The sequence below is a fragment of the Phocoena sinus genome, chromosome X (assembly GCF_008692025.1).
Source record: "Phocoena sinus isolate mPhoSin1 chromosome X, mPhoSin1.pri, whole genome shotgun sequence".
Taxonomy (NCBI): Eukaryota; Metazoa; Chordata; class Mammalia; order Artiodactyla; family Phocoenidae; genus Phocoena; species Phocoena sinus.
This window is the reverse complement of record NC_045784.1, coordinates 101,502,541-101,515,491: the sequence shown is the minus strand read 5'-3', so window position 1 is coordinate 101,515,491 and position 12,951 is coordinate 101,502,541. Positions and strand designations below refer to the sequence as shown.

The 12,951-nt window shown below is 48.8% G+C and overlaps 1 non-coding gene across 1 annotated transcript; it reads left to right on the top strand.

Annotated features, from left to right (window-relative positions):
- The first annotated feature begins 234 nt into the window (after nucleotides 1-234).
- On the top strand, nucleotides 235-307 carry TRNAG-UCC. The gene has a single exon. It is a non-coding gene; the product is annotated as a tRNA-Gly (tRNA).
- Nucleotides 308-12,951: the final 12,644 nt, after the last annotated feature.

The following is a 12,951-nucleotide window of genomic DNA, read 5'->3' as shown; positions in this document are numbered from 1 at the left end:
TACCACCATCTGAACCTCCAGCGAGTCATAATCTTTTTGCAAGAGTAACATCAAAGATCACTGATGACAGAATATAGTAACAAATACAATAAAGAAAAATTTGAAATATTGTGAGAATTCCAAAATGTGACACAGAGACATGAAGTGAGCAGTTTGCTCTTAGAAAAATGGCACCAATAGACTTGCTCGATGCAGGGTGACCACAAACCTTCAATTTGTGAAAAACACAGGACTTCCCTGGTGGTCCAATGGTTAAGACTCTGCACTTCCACTGCAGGGGTCACAGGTTTGATCCCTGGTCAGGGAACTAAGATCCCGCATGCTGCGTGGCCAAAAAAAAAAAAAAAAAAGAACCAACACAGTATCTGTGAAGTGCTGTAAAGTGAAGTGCAATAAAACAAGGTCTGGTTTTCTCTGGATGTATGCCCAGGAGTGGGATGCATCCCAATGTTCATTGCAGCACTATTTACAATAGCCAGGACATGGAAGCAACCTAAATGTCCATCAACAGAGGAATGGATAAAGAAGATGTGGTACATATGTACAGTGGAATATTACTCAGCCAATAAAAAGGAATGAAATTGGGTCATTTGTAGAGATGTGGATGGACCTAGAGAGTGTCATACAGAGTGAAGTAAGTCAGTCAGAGAAAGACAAGTATCGTATGATATTGCTTATATGTGGAATCTTTAAAAAAGGCTACAAATGAACCTATCTACAAAACACAGAGTCACAGATATAGAAAACAAACTTACAGTTACCAGGTGATAAGCGGTGGGGAGGGATAAATTGGGAGATTAGGATTGACATATACACACTACTATATATAAAAGAGATCACTAATAAGGACCTGCTGTATAGCCCAGGGGACTCTACTCAATACTCTGTAATGACCTATATGGAAGAAGAATCTAAAAAAGAGTGGATATATGTATATGTGTAACTGATTCACTTTGCTGTACAGCAGAAACTAACACAACATTGTAAATCAACTGCACCCCAATTAAAAACCAAAGCCAACCCCCCCCCCCATAAAACCAAGGTCTGCCTGTACCTACTGTATAGGGTTCTTCAGAAGAAAAAAATAAGGTCATGAGGGCACAGCCCTTAACAGATTGTCTGGAGCATGATAAAGTACGCTGTGCATGTGTGTTTCTGAGGGATGGGGAACAGTGGCTGGAGCTCCTGGAACTTGTGCCTAGGTCTGGCAGGCTGCTGGAAGGAGCTGTAGGGTGATATTTGCTGGGAGCCATCCAGCCCTGGAGGCTGTGGGCAGCCCCATCTCTTTTCTAAGGTACAGCTGGAAGCAGGAGCAACTCCCCTTGCATCTAGAATGATCTTAGGGTGCAGCAAGGCAATACTCCCCTATCAGTCTGCCATTCTCCGTGAGCTAAAATTTCTACAGTTAGAGTCGCTGATAGCTTGGGCAAAAAACATACGCTCAGCAGCAAATCTGTGCGGGGAAGCAGGGTGAGGGCCCCATCACAAATGTTTACTTTGCTCTTGAATTGGCTGTGTCATTTATTTCCTAGGAGCCGTATTGCTACTGCCAGTTATACAGGTTGTTGCTACTCACTCACTGTTACTCATGGGTGAGGAGCTGGTTTCCTGAACCAGGCACAGTTGGTTGCCTAGCCCACACTCTAAGCTGAGTGAATTTTCATTCTAACCCCTTCCCCTCGTGCGGGGACCCTCTCTTCTCTGAACAGCAAAGCATCATTTTTTTGGTTTTTTTTAAACATCTTTATTGGGGTATAATTGCTTTACAATGGTGTGTTAGTTTCTGCTTTATAACAAAGTGAATCAGTTATACATATACATATGTCCCCATATCTCTTCCCTCTTGCGTCTCCCTCCCTCCCACCCTCCCTATCCCACCCCTCCAGGCGGTCACAAAAAGCATCGTTTTTGAATGACTATCCACATACTTCCTGTATGGATTTTAAAAGCTCATCTCATTGGGCAGTGTACTTGTTTTTTTAACACTCTAGTACCCGATGAGCCACCTGTTCTGATTTCATCATAGCGACGGTTTTTCCTTTGTGGCTTCATCATTAATTTTCCTTGGAAATTTCGTACATTTTGGATTTGCCTACTAATTAGGTTTAATCCTGACTCCTGTCATTTTCATTCATCTACTCATAGACAAGTGTTTATTTATTGTCATCTCTGAAATAGCTTTCTGATTGGTGTGTAACGGTTAATATCCACATCGTTTGATTTGCCATTAGCCAGATTGTTGCCATTAGCATAAGTAACTATTGTCATAACAAAAATGAGTTAGATACTGAAATCCTTGAATTTAGTTCTTGTTTAGGCAATAGTTTAGGTAAAAAGTTTGTGAGTTTAGGGACATGGTACAATAAAATATTCCTCTCTAAATAATATAGACGTTTCCTGGTACAAACTAACTAAATCGGAAGGAGGGAGGACAGATCCACATGGCAGAGGATGAAGGAGCTTGAAATCTGAACGCTATTTGGGGCTGCCAAAATGATCCCTTCTCTGGTTTCAACTAAAACCCCAACGCCACCTGGCAATCCTATCCTGTGTCCCTGGGCAGATCCTCTTCAGGGTCCTGAAGCAGCCATCCCACCGCCATTCCACTTTCCTCCAGCCCCCAACTCCGGCCAGCCCCCCTTTTCAGCAGAAGGACTTGTTTCCATTTTCGCAGAGCAAAATTCAGGCCAACAGTGTAAACTTCAGCGGCAGCCTGACTGGCCCACAGTTTCAACTCAAATGCAATGGCGCCCCCTTCCTCGCTGTCTCGGGCACTGTGTGTGCTTCCCTGACCCCCTTCAGGACTGAAGGACTCAGTGCCTAAGCCGACAGCCCTCAGCTGTCAGGCCCCCTTGGGGATTGCCTCAGCAGAAGAGAGCTGCTTTGCCCAAGGGCGAGCCAACTTCCTAGGGCAGCCTGTATCCAATGAATGACTGGTGAGGGATATAAAGGCCCAGCCCCTGGTCCCAACGCCTGGCTTCAGAGCTTCCCATGGGGCTGGCTGAGGCCTCCGTGGAACCTGCACTGTAGCCCAATCCTGCTTCAGTTCCTTCCCTTCCGCGGGTGGTGATCCCGGGAGCACTCCCTCATAACCCTCTTGCGTGCTGATCTCCATCTCAGACTCGGCTTCTCAGCAAACCCAACCTGCAACACCCTCTTCCCTACCCCCACCCCTCCTCCTGCCCACAGCCGGGAGCCACCTCCCGCAGGTACTCACGTCCAGGACCCTGGCTTCCCCTTGGGTCTTTTTAAAATTTTTATTTATTTTTATTTGGTTGTGCTGGGTCTTAGTTGCGGCTCGCGGGCTCCTTAGTTGTGGCATGCGGGCTCCTTAGTTGTGGCATGTGAACTCTTAGTTGCAGCATGCATGTGGGATCTAGTTCCCTCTCCAGGGATGGAGCCCAGGCCCCCTGCATTGGGAGCGTGGAGTCTTAACCACTGTGCCACCAGGGAAGTCCCCTCCCCTTGGGTCTTGCTCCATCACTTATGTCCTCTCTCTTTCCTGTAGCTTCAACCTCTCCCTCTCTCTCCATCTCTTCGCCTCAGCCTGGAAATTTGAACAGATACCTTCAACAAAAACTCCCTTTGACACAGAACCCCCTTCTAGCTTTGGTGGTCTCTTGCCCTTCACAGCCTAAGCTTCTGGAAGCAGCCCTCCCTCCAGCACGCTGCTGAAATGTCTCTCCTCGCGTTTCCACTCTATCTTATTTGACTTCTCTGGTGCATCTGGCTCTGATGGCCAGTCTCTCCTCCCTTCATTGCTAGGACACGAGGCTCTCTCCCATTTTCTTTCCATTTCTTAAGTGCTTGTGAGCTCCAGAGTTCCGTCCTTAGCCCTCTTCTCTTCTCGTTCATCATCTCATTCCTCACCTCATTCATGACCTTGGCTTCAGCTCCCCTCACATACTGAAGATGTCCAAATTCGTATCTCCAGCCAGACCTCTGCTGCTGAGCGATAACACTTTTGTATACAACAGGGTCTTAGACATCCCCACCTCGATGTTCCACAAGTATCTCACAGCCAGTATATCCACAGTGGCGCTTGTCTCCCTCCCCTGCCCCAGCCTGGGTCTTCCCTGTGTTCCCGAGCTCAGTGAATGGCACCTGCCCAGTGACTCAAGCCAGAAACCTGACACTTCCCTTGTCACGACCTCTCTCCCTTATCACCTACTTCCGTACAACCACTACGTTCTGTTGGTTCTGCCTATTTAAGGGCTGTCAGATCCCTCCTTTATACCCTCCCTGACAATGTCCTAGTTCAGGCTTTGGACCCATATAACCCAAACGACTGCAGCGGCCTCCTCAGCAATGTCCCTGCCTCGACAGCCTGCCCTTCCCTCTGCCGTCAGAGCAGCGTTGCTTAACGGTGACTTGGATGAGGGCGCTCCCCTGTTCAGAGTGCCCCAGCGGCCCCCCATTGCCTTCAGAATGAAGTAAAAACTCCTTTCATTGGCACCTCTCTGATCTGGGTGCTGCCAGCCTGGCTTCATCACCCTCTACCCCAATCCCATCCAGCACTTTATACTCTAGCACAACTGGACTCCTTGAAGTGCTTTGAACATGCCTCATCCTCCCCCATCTCAATGCCTCCTTTGTACACGTCCTTCTCTCCGGAAAGCTGCCTCCTTACGCCCCAGTTACTCTTGCCTTCCCCACCTCCCATGTATTCTTCAAGTGTCCTTGCAAACTTTCTTGCATCCCAGAGGCTGTCTTAGGCCCTCGCACCTTCCCTCCTCTCACAGGCACGCCCTCTTCAGCGCCCTTCTTTCCTTGTCTGTCTTTCTACCAGACTGAGTTCATTGAAGTCAACAGTTCCATCCTGTAGTCCTAGTACTTGGCATGGGGCTTGGCAGTCGGCTGCCACTCGTGAAGGGCTTTGGGGAGCAGTGAGTCAATGAGGCCTGAGGGTAGCAGGAGGAGGAGAGAGAAGTAGCCTGCGGGGCGACAGACGGCAGATGCCCCGGACCCACGGATATTTACTCTGACTAGACACCGTGTCTTTGATCTGCGCTCCATCCAGACTATCCCCAGATGCAATCTGCTTTGGCCCAGACATCTGTGGGGTGGCTGTGATCTCTTCGCCTCTCTGCACCAGGAAAGGAGCACAGGTAAAGCAGAGCCTGCAGAGCTCTGCCTTGGGGCCGAGGCAGGCATATAAGACCCTTGCCCACTGCTCAGTGGCCATTCCCACCTGGACCTATGGTCACTACAGGGCCACCCACCAAACCCTTTGCTGGCTGTCTTGTATGGAAAGTAGGGAAAGAGAATCCTGACAAGGCTCACCACTGCTTCTGCGACAGGAGTGCTGAGACGTCGATGCTCTCAGGCTTTGGGGGAGCTGGGCCGAGAGTGGGACAGCTCTTCCTTTTTATCCCAGTGTGCTAGACAAATGTTCTCTGTGTGCTGTGACACGAAAAAAGGTTGATTCACATTGTTAAGTAATATCTAATCATTCTGGTCAGGTGCCAAGAATTTCATGCGTGCCCCCCTGGGGCCTTGGCATCTTAAATTTACCCATCCATTTGCCACCAATGAAAGCTTTTTCTCAGGTTTTAAAGTATGGCGGGGGCCTTTGTTTATCCCCATTTTACAGGTGAAGAAACTGAGGCACAGCAAGCTGAAGACCTACCCGCTTCAGTACTGGCCTAGACAAATCAACCCGGTAGGGGTAGCTGGCTTCCCCCAAACGGGAAGATGTGGGAGCACAGCTTGGCTGAGGGCCAAACCCTCTAAGGCTGCCCAGCCAGCCGCGGTGCATTTGCATTCTGCCCACAAGAGGTCAGTAGGTTCCATAGAAGCAGAGGGGGTACCTGCAGGTGGCCGCGTAGCGGCAGGTGGAGCCCTCCTCCCTGATAACAGCCCGGGCTGCACGGCAGTTCCCTTAAAGGAAATCCTTCTACCACAGAACTTCCGGGATGTGCTCCCTCCCAGGACAGATCAGAGGTTGTGCCCGGCCAAGGGTGTGCCTATCCCGGGAAGGCTGTGGAAGTTCCCAGGGGCAGCCGCCTTATCTTACGGCCAATCCTCGGGATACGATGAGCCATTTGTGGTGGGTAGTGCTTGTAGTTGGGGCAGCTGTCATGGGTGCCCTCCGTCGGGAAGGCTGCAGTCATCTCCACAGGAATAACTGGAACCAAAAATATCACAGGGCTGTGTTTACTGAGCCAGAACCTTCCTGGGCGAGGGAGGTTGAGGGGAGGCTTGAAGAACCATATATAGTATAAGCATCCCCAGGATTTAGAATCAGACAGACCTGGATTTGAATCCTGACCCGTCCTCTTATTAATCATGACCTTGGGCAAGCTACTTAACTTCCTTAAGCTTCAGTCTCCTAATGAGTGGCATGCTCACAATTAATAGCGTGGGGAATAAAAATACTTGCTTTTCAGGGTTATCCTGACCACTTATTCATTCATTCGTTTGACAAGTAGCGGAGGTCCTATCCTAGACTGGCTACTAGGATCAGGGGATACAACGCTTAGACTCAACGCCTGGCACACTGCTAAGTGCCGAATTGATGATAACTTCTCTTTGAAGGTCAGGCCATGAATTTGGACTCAAGATAGCAGGCAGCTGGAGGCATTCTGAACAGAAGAGTAGCAGGAGAAAAGCCTTATTAGGGAAGGCTCCACTCATACGTGCAGTGCAGGGCAGGGTAGGAAAAGGCCAGCCTTATCATTTCCACAGGGTTATTATGAACATCATAAAGTACAGGCAGAGCAAGAGGCCTAGAGCTGACTCATCAGGAGTAGCAAGGCGGGGGAGGGGCCGGGAGGAAGCCTCCTCTCGGCACCCTGGAAACTGCCGGGCTTCGTTTTCAGATCATCTTGCCTGTCCTCGGGCAGTGGTTTCAGGATGTGGGAAGAAGGTGTGGGCACGTCTGTGCCGCAGCGAGGACGTGAGCCAGGGCGTTTGAAGGACATGAGAACACAAGGGTATAAAAATGCCACCCTGTGGGTGAGGACCCCCTTCCCCTGACTCAGACAAGGGCATCGTGGGATGCAAAGACCCAAGTGTCGTCCTTGAGTCCTTCAGTAAACTGTCAGCCACGAGTCTATCCAAGCCTTTTGGAAGCCGTAGGATTTCTTTTCAGCCTCCCTCACCAACTGGGATGTTTTCGATACGTTTGCTTACTCCTAAAGAGAAATTCTTTTCTTAAAAACACACCTTTCCCGGGACTTCCTTGGTGGCGCAGTGGCTAAGACTCCGCGCTCCCAATGCAGGGGGCCTGGGTTGATACCTGGTCAGGGAACTAGATCCCACATGCCGCAACTAAGAGTTCGCGTGCCACAACTAAGACCCGGCACGGCCAAATAAATTAAAAAACAAAACCCAAAAAACCCCACACCTTTCCCAAGCTTCACACGATGCCCTTCTTGTGTATCAGCCTTCCCCCACTCACCCACCCACCAGATTGCAGGTGTGTGTGTCAGCAGTAGCCCCCGACACAGCAAGGCTGGAGGAAACCCAGGAGATCTTCTAGAGTAGTCCCTTCAGATAATTTCCTACAAAAGCAGACTGACGATCAGAGAGGTGAAGTAACTTGTCGAAGGTCTTACAGCTACTAGGTGGTAGGTAGAACTGGAAATTTCCATAGGCTTCTAGTCGGGAGACTGGCCTGCACTTTTCTTCCCAAGCCAAATGGTTTCCCATTTGGATTGCATTTTTCTGGACTTCCCTCATTGCCTCACGTCCCCCCACCCCGCCCCTCAATTTCTTTTCATTCTGTCCGTTTGTCAGGCGAACGCACCAAGCTAGCCGAGGCCAACGTGGAGAGCCAGCATCCAGGAAGTAAAGCAGTGGACCTTCCTGTCAGGCACCAACATGACATGCTAGAGCAGGAGGCCTCTCAGAGATGGACTGTGGTGAAGCCAGGAACCTGTTGGGGGGGCAATTTCTAGGCCTGGGTCTCCAGTCAGGGCCCCCCTCTGCATGATATCTTGAGGAAGAAGCTAAATCAAAGTTAGTTGGCATAGAAGAACCGTTCATTTTTTTTTCAAGAACTGACTGAGCACCTCCTATTGCCAGGCACTCGCTAAGCACCCAGGAGGCCACTGTGAATAAGACAGGCAAAGTCCTTACTTTCATGGAGTTTAAAGCCTAAATGATATTTTAGAAAAGATTTTTCTTTGTTTGCATTTAAAAAAAACCAAACCACATAGATGTTTTTAGTCACGTGTCTGTCCTCTACCAGGTTTTGGCCAGGGTTGGAATACCTCTTGGACCCTTCAACCTTGTGTTTCTGGTGCCAAAGAAGTTCTGAACCTTGGACCTTAACCAGTGGTGGGTTGGTAAATGTTTAACAACTGGCTCTCTGGGGGGAAGTGTATATATGTATATATGTACATAAGTTAATTATAAATTTTACTGATATAAAGGATGTAGAGCACACAAATTACACATAATAAAATATACAATATAATAAATGAATTATATTGTTGATATTCATATTAATTAATAATATTAAGTGTATATATGAATCAGTAGCCAACTGATTCCCACAGAATGCTTTCGTTGATTTCTGCCAGACTCTTATATCTGTAGCCAACCTGTGGTCGCTTGCATCTGATGAACAAATGCAGTTTTTTTTTTTTTTTGTTTTTTTTTTTTTATTTTTTCGGTACGCAGGCCTCGCACCACTGTGGCCTCTCCCGTTGCGGAGCACAGGCTCCGGACGCGCAGGCTCAGCGGCCATGGCTCACGGGCCCAGCCGCTCCGCGGCATGTGGGATCTTCCCGGACGGGGGCACGAACCCGCGTCCCCTGCATCGGCAGGCGGACTCTCAACCACTGTGCCACCAGGGAAGCCCACAAATGCAGTTTTGACGTGAATGTTGGTTGATATTTTCACTTACGTGTGAAAGAACAAAGACATGTCAGAACCTCATTAATTTGTCAATAACGTGAGTGACTTCTTTGTAGGTAGGACAATGGTTTTCAAACACTTGAAGATTATTTCCTCATTTTTTGGCATTATTCACCATGTAACAGTTACAGACATGGCTCACAGTTGAGTTTAACCTGCATTACTAACATTTTTTCCCCTCACTTTCTTAGGTTTAGATAATCAGCCAAACAATAACTCAAACCCTGATTCATAGCATTTACTGATCTCTGAGTTGTAAATACTCCCACCCCGCCTGTATTCAAGCTGCCATCTTCACTGTGATGTTGGGAAAAGGTGCAGGTGCACTTTGTTATACAGGATTTCAGCCACACAGATATGAGAGACGATAAATAACCTCAAGGGCACAGGTAAAGTAACATGTAGTAAAATGAATAGGAAGTGATGAGTTTGAAGGTATTTGTTACCTTCGTTTTTGATGGAATTTATTTCACTGTAAGTATATATGTTTCTAAACAATAGCTGTGCTTAACAAGCAGCCCACATTTCTGAAAATGTAGCCTTTGGCTCTCATGGGTCAGAAGGCGGTGGCTCCAGCACCCCCTGGGCCTGACTGTGCCGCCAGGTCCTGAATGACGCTCATCCCTACTACCCACTCCCCTCTGCCATTAATTCAGGCCCCCCAGCTGCCGCCTTGAGCGAGGGCCCTGGGGACAGATTGACAACAGTGGCTTTTCCGTGAATGGGTGGCCTCTTTCTGCCTGAAAAAAGCAGGGGTGGAAGAGAGCCAGGGACACTTGCCGTGAGTCTGGAAGGCACATCTGGCAAGCACTCAACACTAAGGGGAAGAGGAAGGATGCAGGAATGAGGGCAGGGCAGCTGTGGCCCAGTCTCTTGTCCACTTGGCCCTGCTCCTGGCCGGGCTGTAGTTTACTGTTTTTTTAAAAATAATTCTTTTAAATTAATTACTTTATTTATTTATGGCTGCGTTGGGTCTTTCTTGCTGTGTGCCGGCTTTCTCTAGTTGCGGCGAGTGGGAGCTACTCTTCGTTGCGGTGCATGGGCTTCTCATTGTGGTGGCTTCTCTTTGTTGCGGAGCTCTAGGTGCGTGGGCTTCAGTAGCTGTGGCACACAGGCTTCAGTAGTTGTGGCACGTGGGCTCAGTAGTTGTGGCTCACGGGCTCAGCAGTTGTGGTGCGCGGGCTTAGTTGCTCTGCGGCATGTGGGATCTTCCTGGACCAGGGATCGAACCCGTGTCCCCTGCATTGGCAGGCGAATTCTTAACCACTGCACCACCAGGGAAGTCCCATAACTTACTGTTGAAGGCTTTCCAGAAAGGCTCGTGACACTGGAGACTGTAGGCTGGGGAGGGGGGCCGAACCCTTCTCTCCTGCCTCTAGGATGTCAGCCAGGGTCCTGGAAGCGACTCCTGAGGGTGGCCCAGGGTTTGCCCTTGGGGTCTACATTTGAGGCCCTGTTTTCTTTTCAGCAGAAGGAGAAGGTGGCAGGGGGACTTTGGGTGTGGGGTTGGGCCTCTTGCTGGCTGGCTCAGTCTGCTTTGGAACATGACCCTTTCTGGTGGAAAGCCCGCCCAGCATTCTGGGACATCCTCTGTGTGCAGGCCACGAATGAACCCTGTCTGCTTCCAGGCCGCAGGCACTTGTCTCCACTCCCCAGTTCACCCTGGGCAACTTAGCAGGCACAACTGCACCCAGTTGCTGCCGTGCTGGGATATTCTGCTCTGATGTCATTGCATGAATGACTGTTCTGTGTTTGCACCTAGGCTGGTGGCTCTCCAAGGGCATAGTCTCCAGCCCCACTCCACCCAGCACTCAGTACAAAGACCAGCCCTCAGTGACTGAATGAATCAGTGAGTACAAGCCTGGCTGCCATTCAAGATTTCGTCCTGGTGAAACAAGCTCAGTGTGGACTCCTGTGTGGGAGCGCTCAGCTTGTCATCTTCTACCAAGAATGTCCTTTATTATTCCTAACACTTGGAGGGAGGGGAAACTCCCCAATCCCCACCCCCAGGCACACACAGGTTTCTGCTAGCTAGATGTTCTATAACCAGGAAGTTCAGACACCAATTGTTTCTCTTCCAACCTAGGAGAAAAGTCACCTCTGCCACCTTCCTCCCCTCCCCCCCTCCCCCCTCCCCCCCTCCCCCCACTGCTCCACCCTGTGCCTACCTAGGCCCGCAGAAGTGCTGACTGGGAGTGATTTGCTCTTGGCCTCAGCCTGAGAACATCCTGGTGCAGCTGGGAGTGCGGTGCTGCCCTCCCTGTAGTACACAGGATGGGAACGGACCAGGGTGAGGATGCAGACACGAAGGGCTCAATAGGCTCTGAAAGGGGAAGGATCAGACAGATTTACAAGTATTCCTTCCCTGCCAAGCACCCAACACCCACCCCAGCATTCCCACACATCCTCCAGCCCATGCCTTCTGACAACACCATTCACAGAAGTTGAGGGGAGGCCTGCTGTGTAGCCTGCAGAGAGGCATGACTCTGGAGTTTCAGGACTCAAATGTCTCCGGGCCACTATTACTGTTGTCCTTATGATTACGCACAATGACTATTAAGGAGGCATTGTAAAACCACCATGCAGGCAGCAAAGGAAACCGTAAACAAGGCGAAAAGACAACCCACAGAATGGGAGAAAATATTTGCAAATGAAGCAGCTGACAATGGATTAACCTCCAAAATTTACAAGCAGCTCATGCAGCTCAATAACAAAAGAACAAACAACCCAATCCAAAAATGGGCAGAAGACCTAAATAGACATTTCTCCAAAGAAGATATATAGACTGCCAACAAACACATGAAAGAATGCTCAACATCATTAATCATTAGAGAAATGCAAATCAAAACTACAATGAGATATCATCTCACACCGGTCAGAATGGCCATCATCAAAAAATCTACAAACAATAAATGCTCAAGAGGGTGTGGAGAAAAGGGAACACTCTCGCACTGTTGGTGGGAATGTAAATTGATACAGCCACTATGGAGAACAGTATGGAGGTTCCTTAAAAAACTAAAAATAGAACTACCATATGACCCAGCAATCCCAATCCTGGGCATATACCCTGAGAAAACCATAATTCAAGAAGAGTCATGTACCAAAATGTTCATTGCAGCACTATTTACAAAAGCCAGGACATGGAAGCAACCTACATGTCCAGCGACAGAGGAATGGATAAAGAAGATGTGGCACATATATACAATGGAATATTACTCAGCCATAAAAAGAAAAGAAATTGAGTTATTTGTAGTGAGATAGTCATACAGAGTGAAGTAGGTGAGAAAGAGAAAAACAAATACCGTATGCTAACACATATATATGGAATCTTAAAAAAAAAAGGTTCTGATGAACCTAGGGGCAGGACAGTAATAAAGACGCAAACATAGAGAATAGACTTGAGGACACAGGGAGGGGGAAGAGTAAGCTGGGATGAAGTGAGAGAGTGGCATGGACATATATACACTACCAAACGTAAGGTAGATAGCTAGTGGGAAGCAGCCACATAGCACAGGGAGATCAGCTCGGTGCTTTGTGTCCACCTAGAGGGGTGGGATAGGGGGGGTGGGATAGGGAGGGTGGGAAGGAGATGCAAGAGGGAGGAGATATGGGGATATATGTATATGTACAGCTGATTCACTTTGTTATAAAGCAAAAACTAACACACCATTGTAAAGCAATTATACTCCAAAAAAGATGTTAAAAAAAAAAACCCACCGTGCAGGGACTCTCCACACCTTCTTCTGTCAGCTTGCCCTGGGCTGAATGATCTTGGGAGTATACCAGGTTGGAAGTTCTGGAGTGTGTGTGTGTGTGTGTGTGTGTGTGTGTGTGTGTTAAAATACTAAAACTTTCTGTTTGCAGGCCAGACTTTGCTCCTCTGCTCCAGACCATACACTGCCCCCTCAATCCAAATGGCTCTTGGCCAGCCCCACTTGGCTGTCACACAGACAACTCAAATTTGATAGCCCCAGGGACTTCCCTGGTGGCACAGTGGTTAAGAATCCGCCTGCCAGTGCAGGGGACACGGGTTTGAACCCTGGTCCGGGATGATCCCACATGCCACGGAGCAACTAAGCCCGCGTG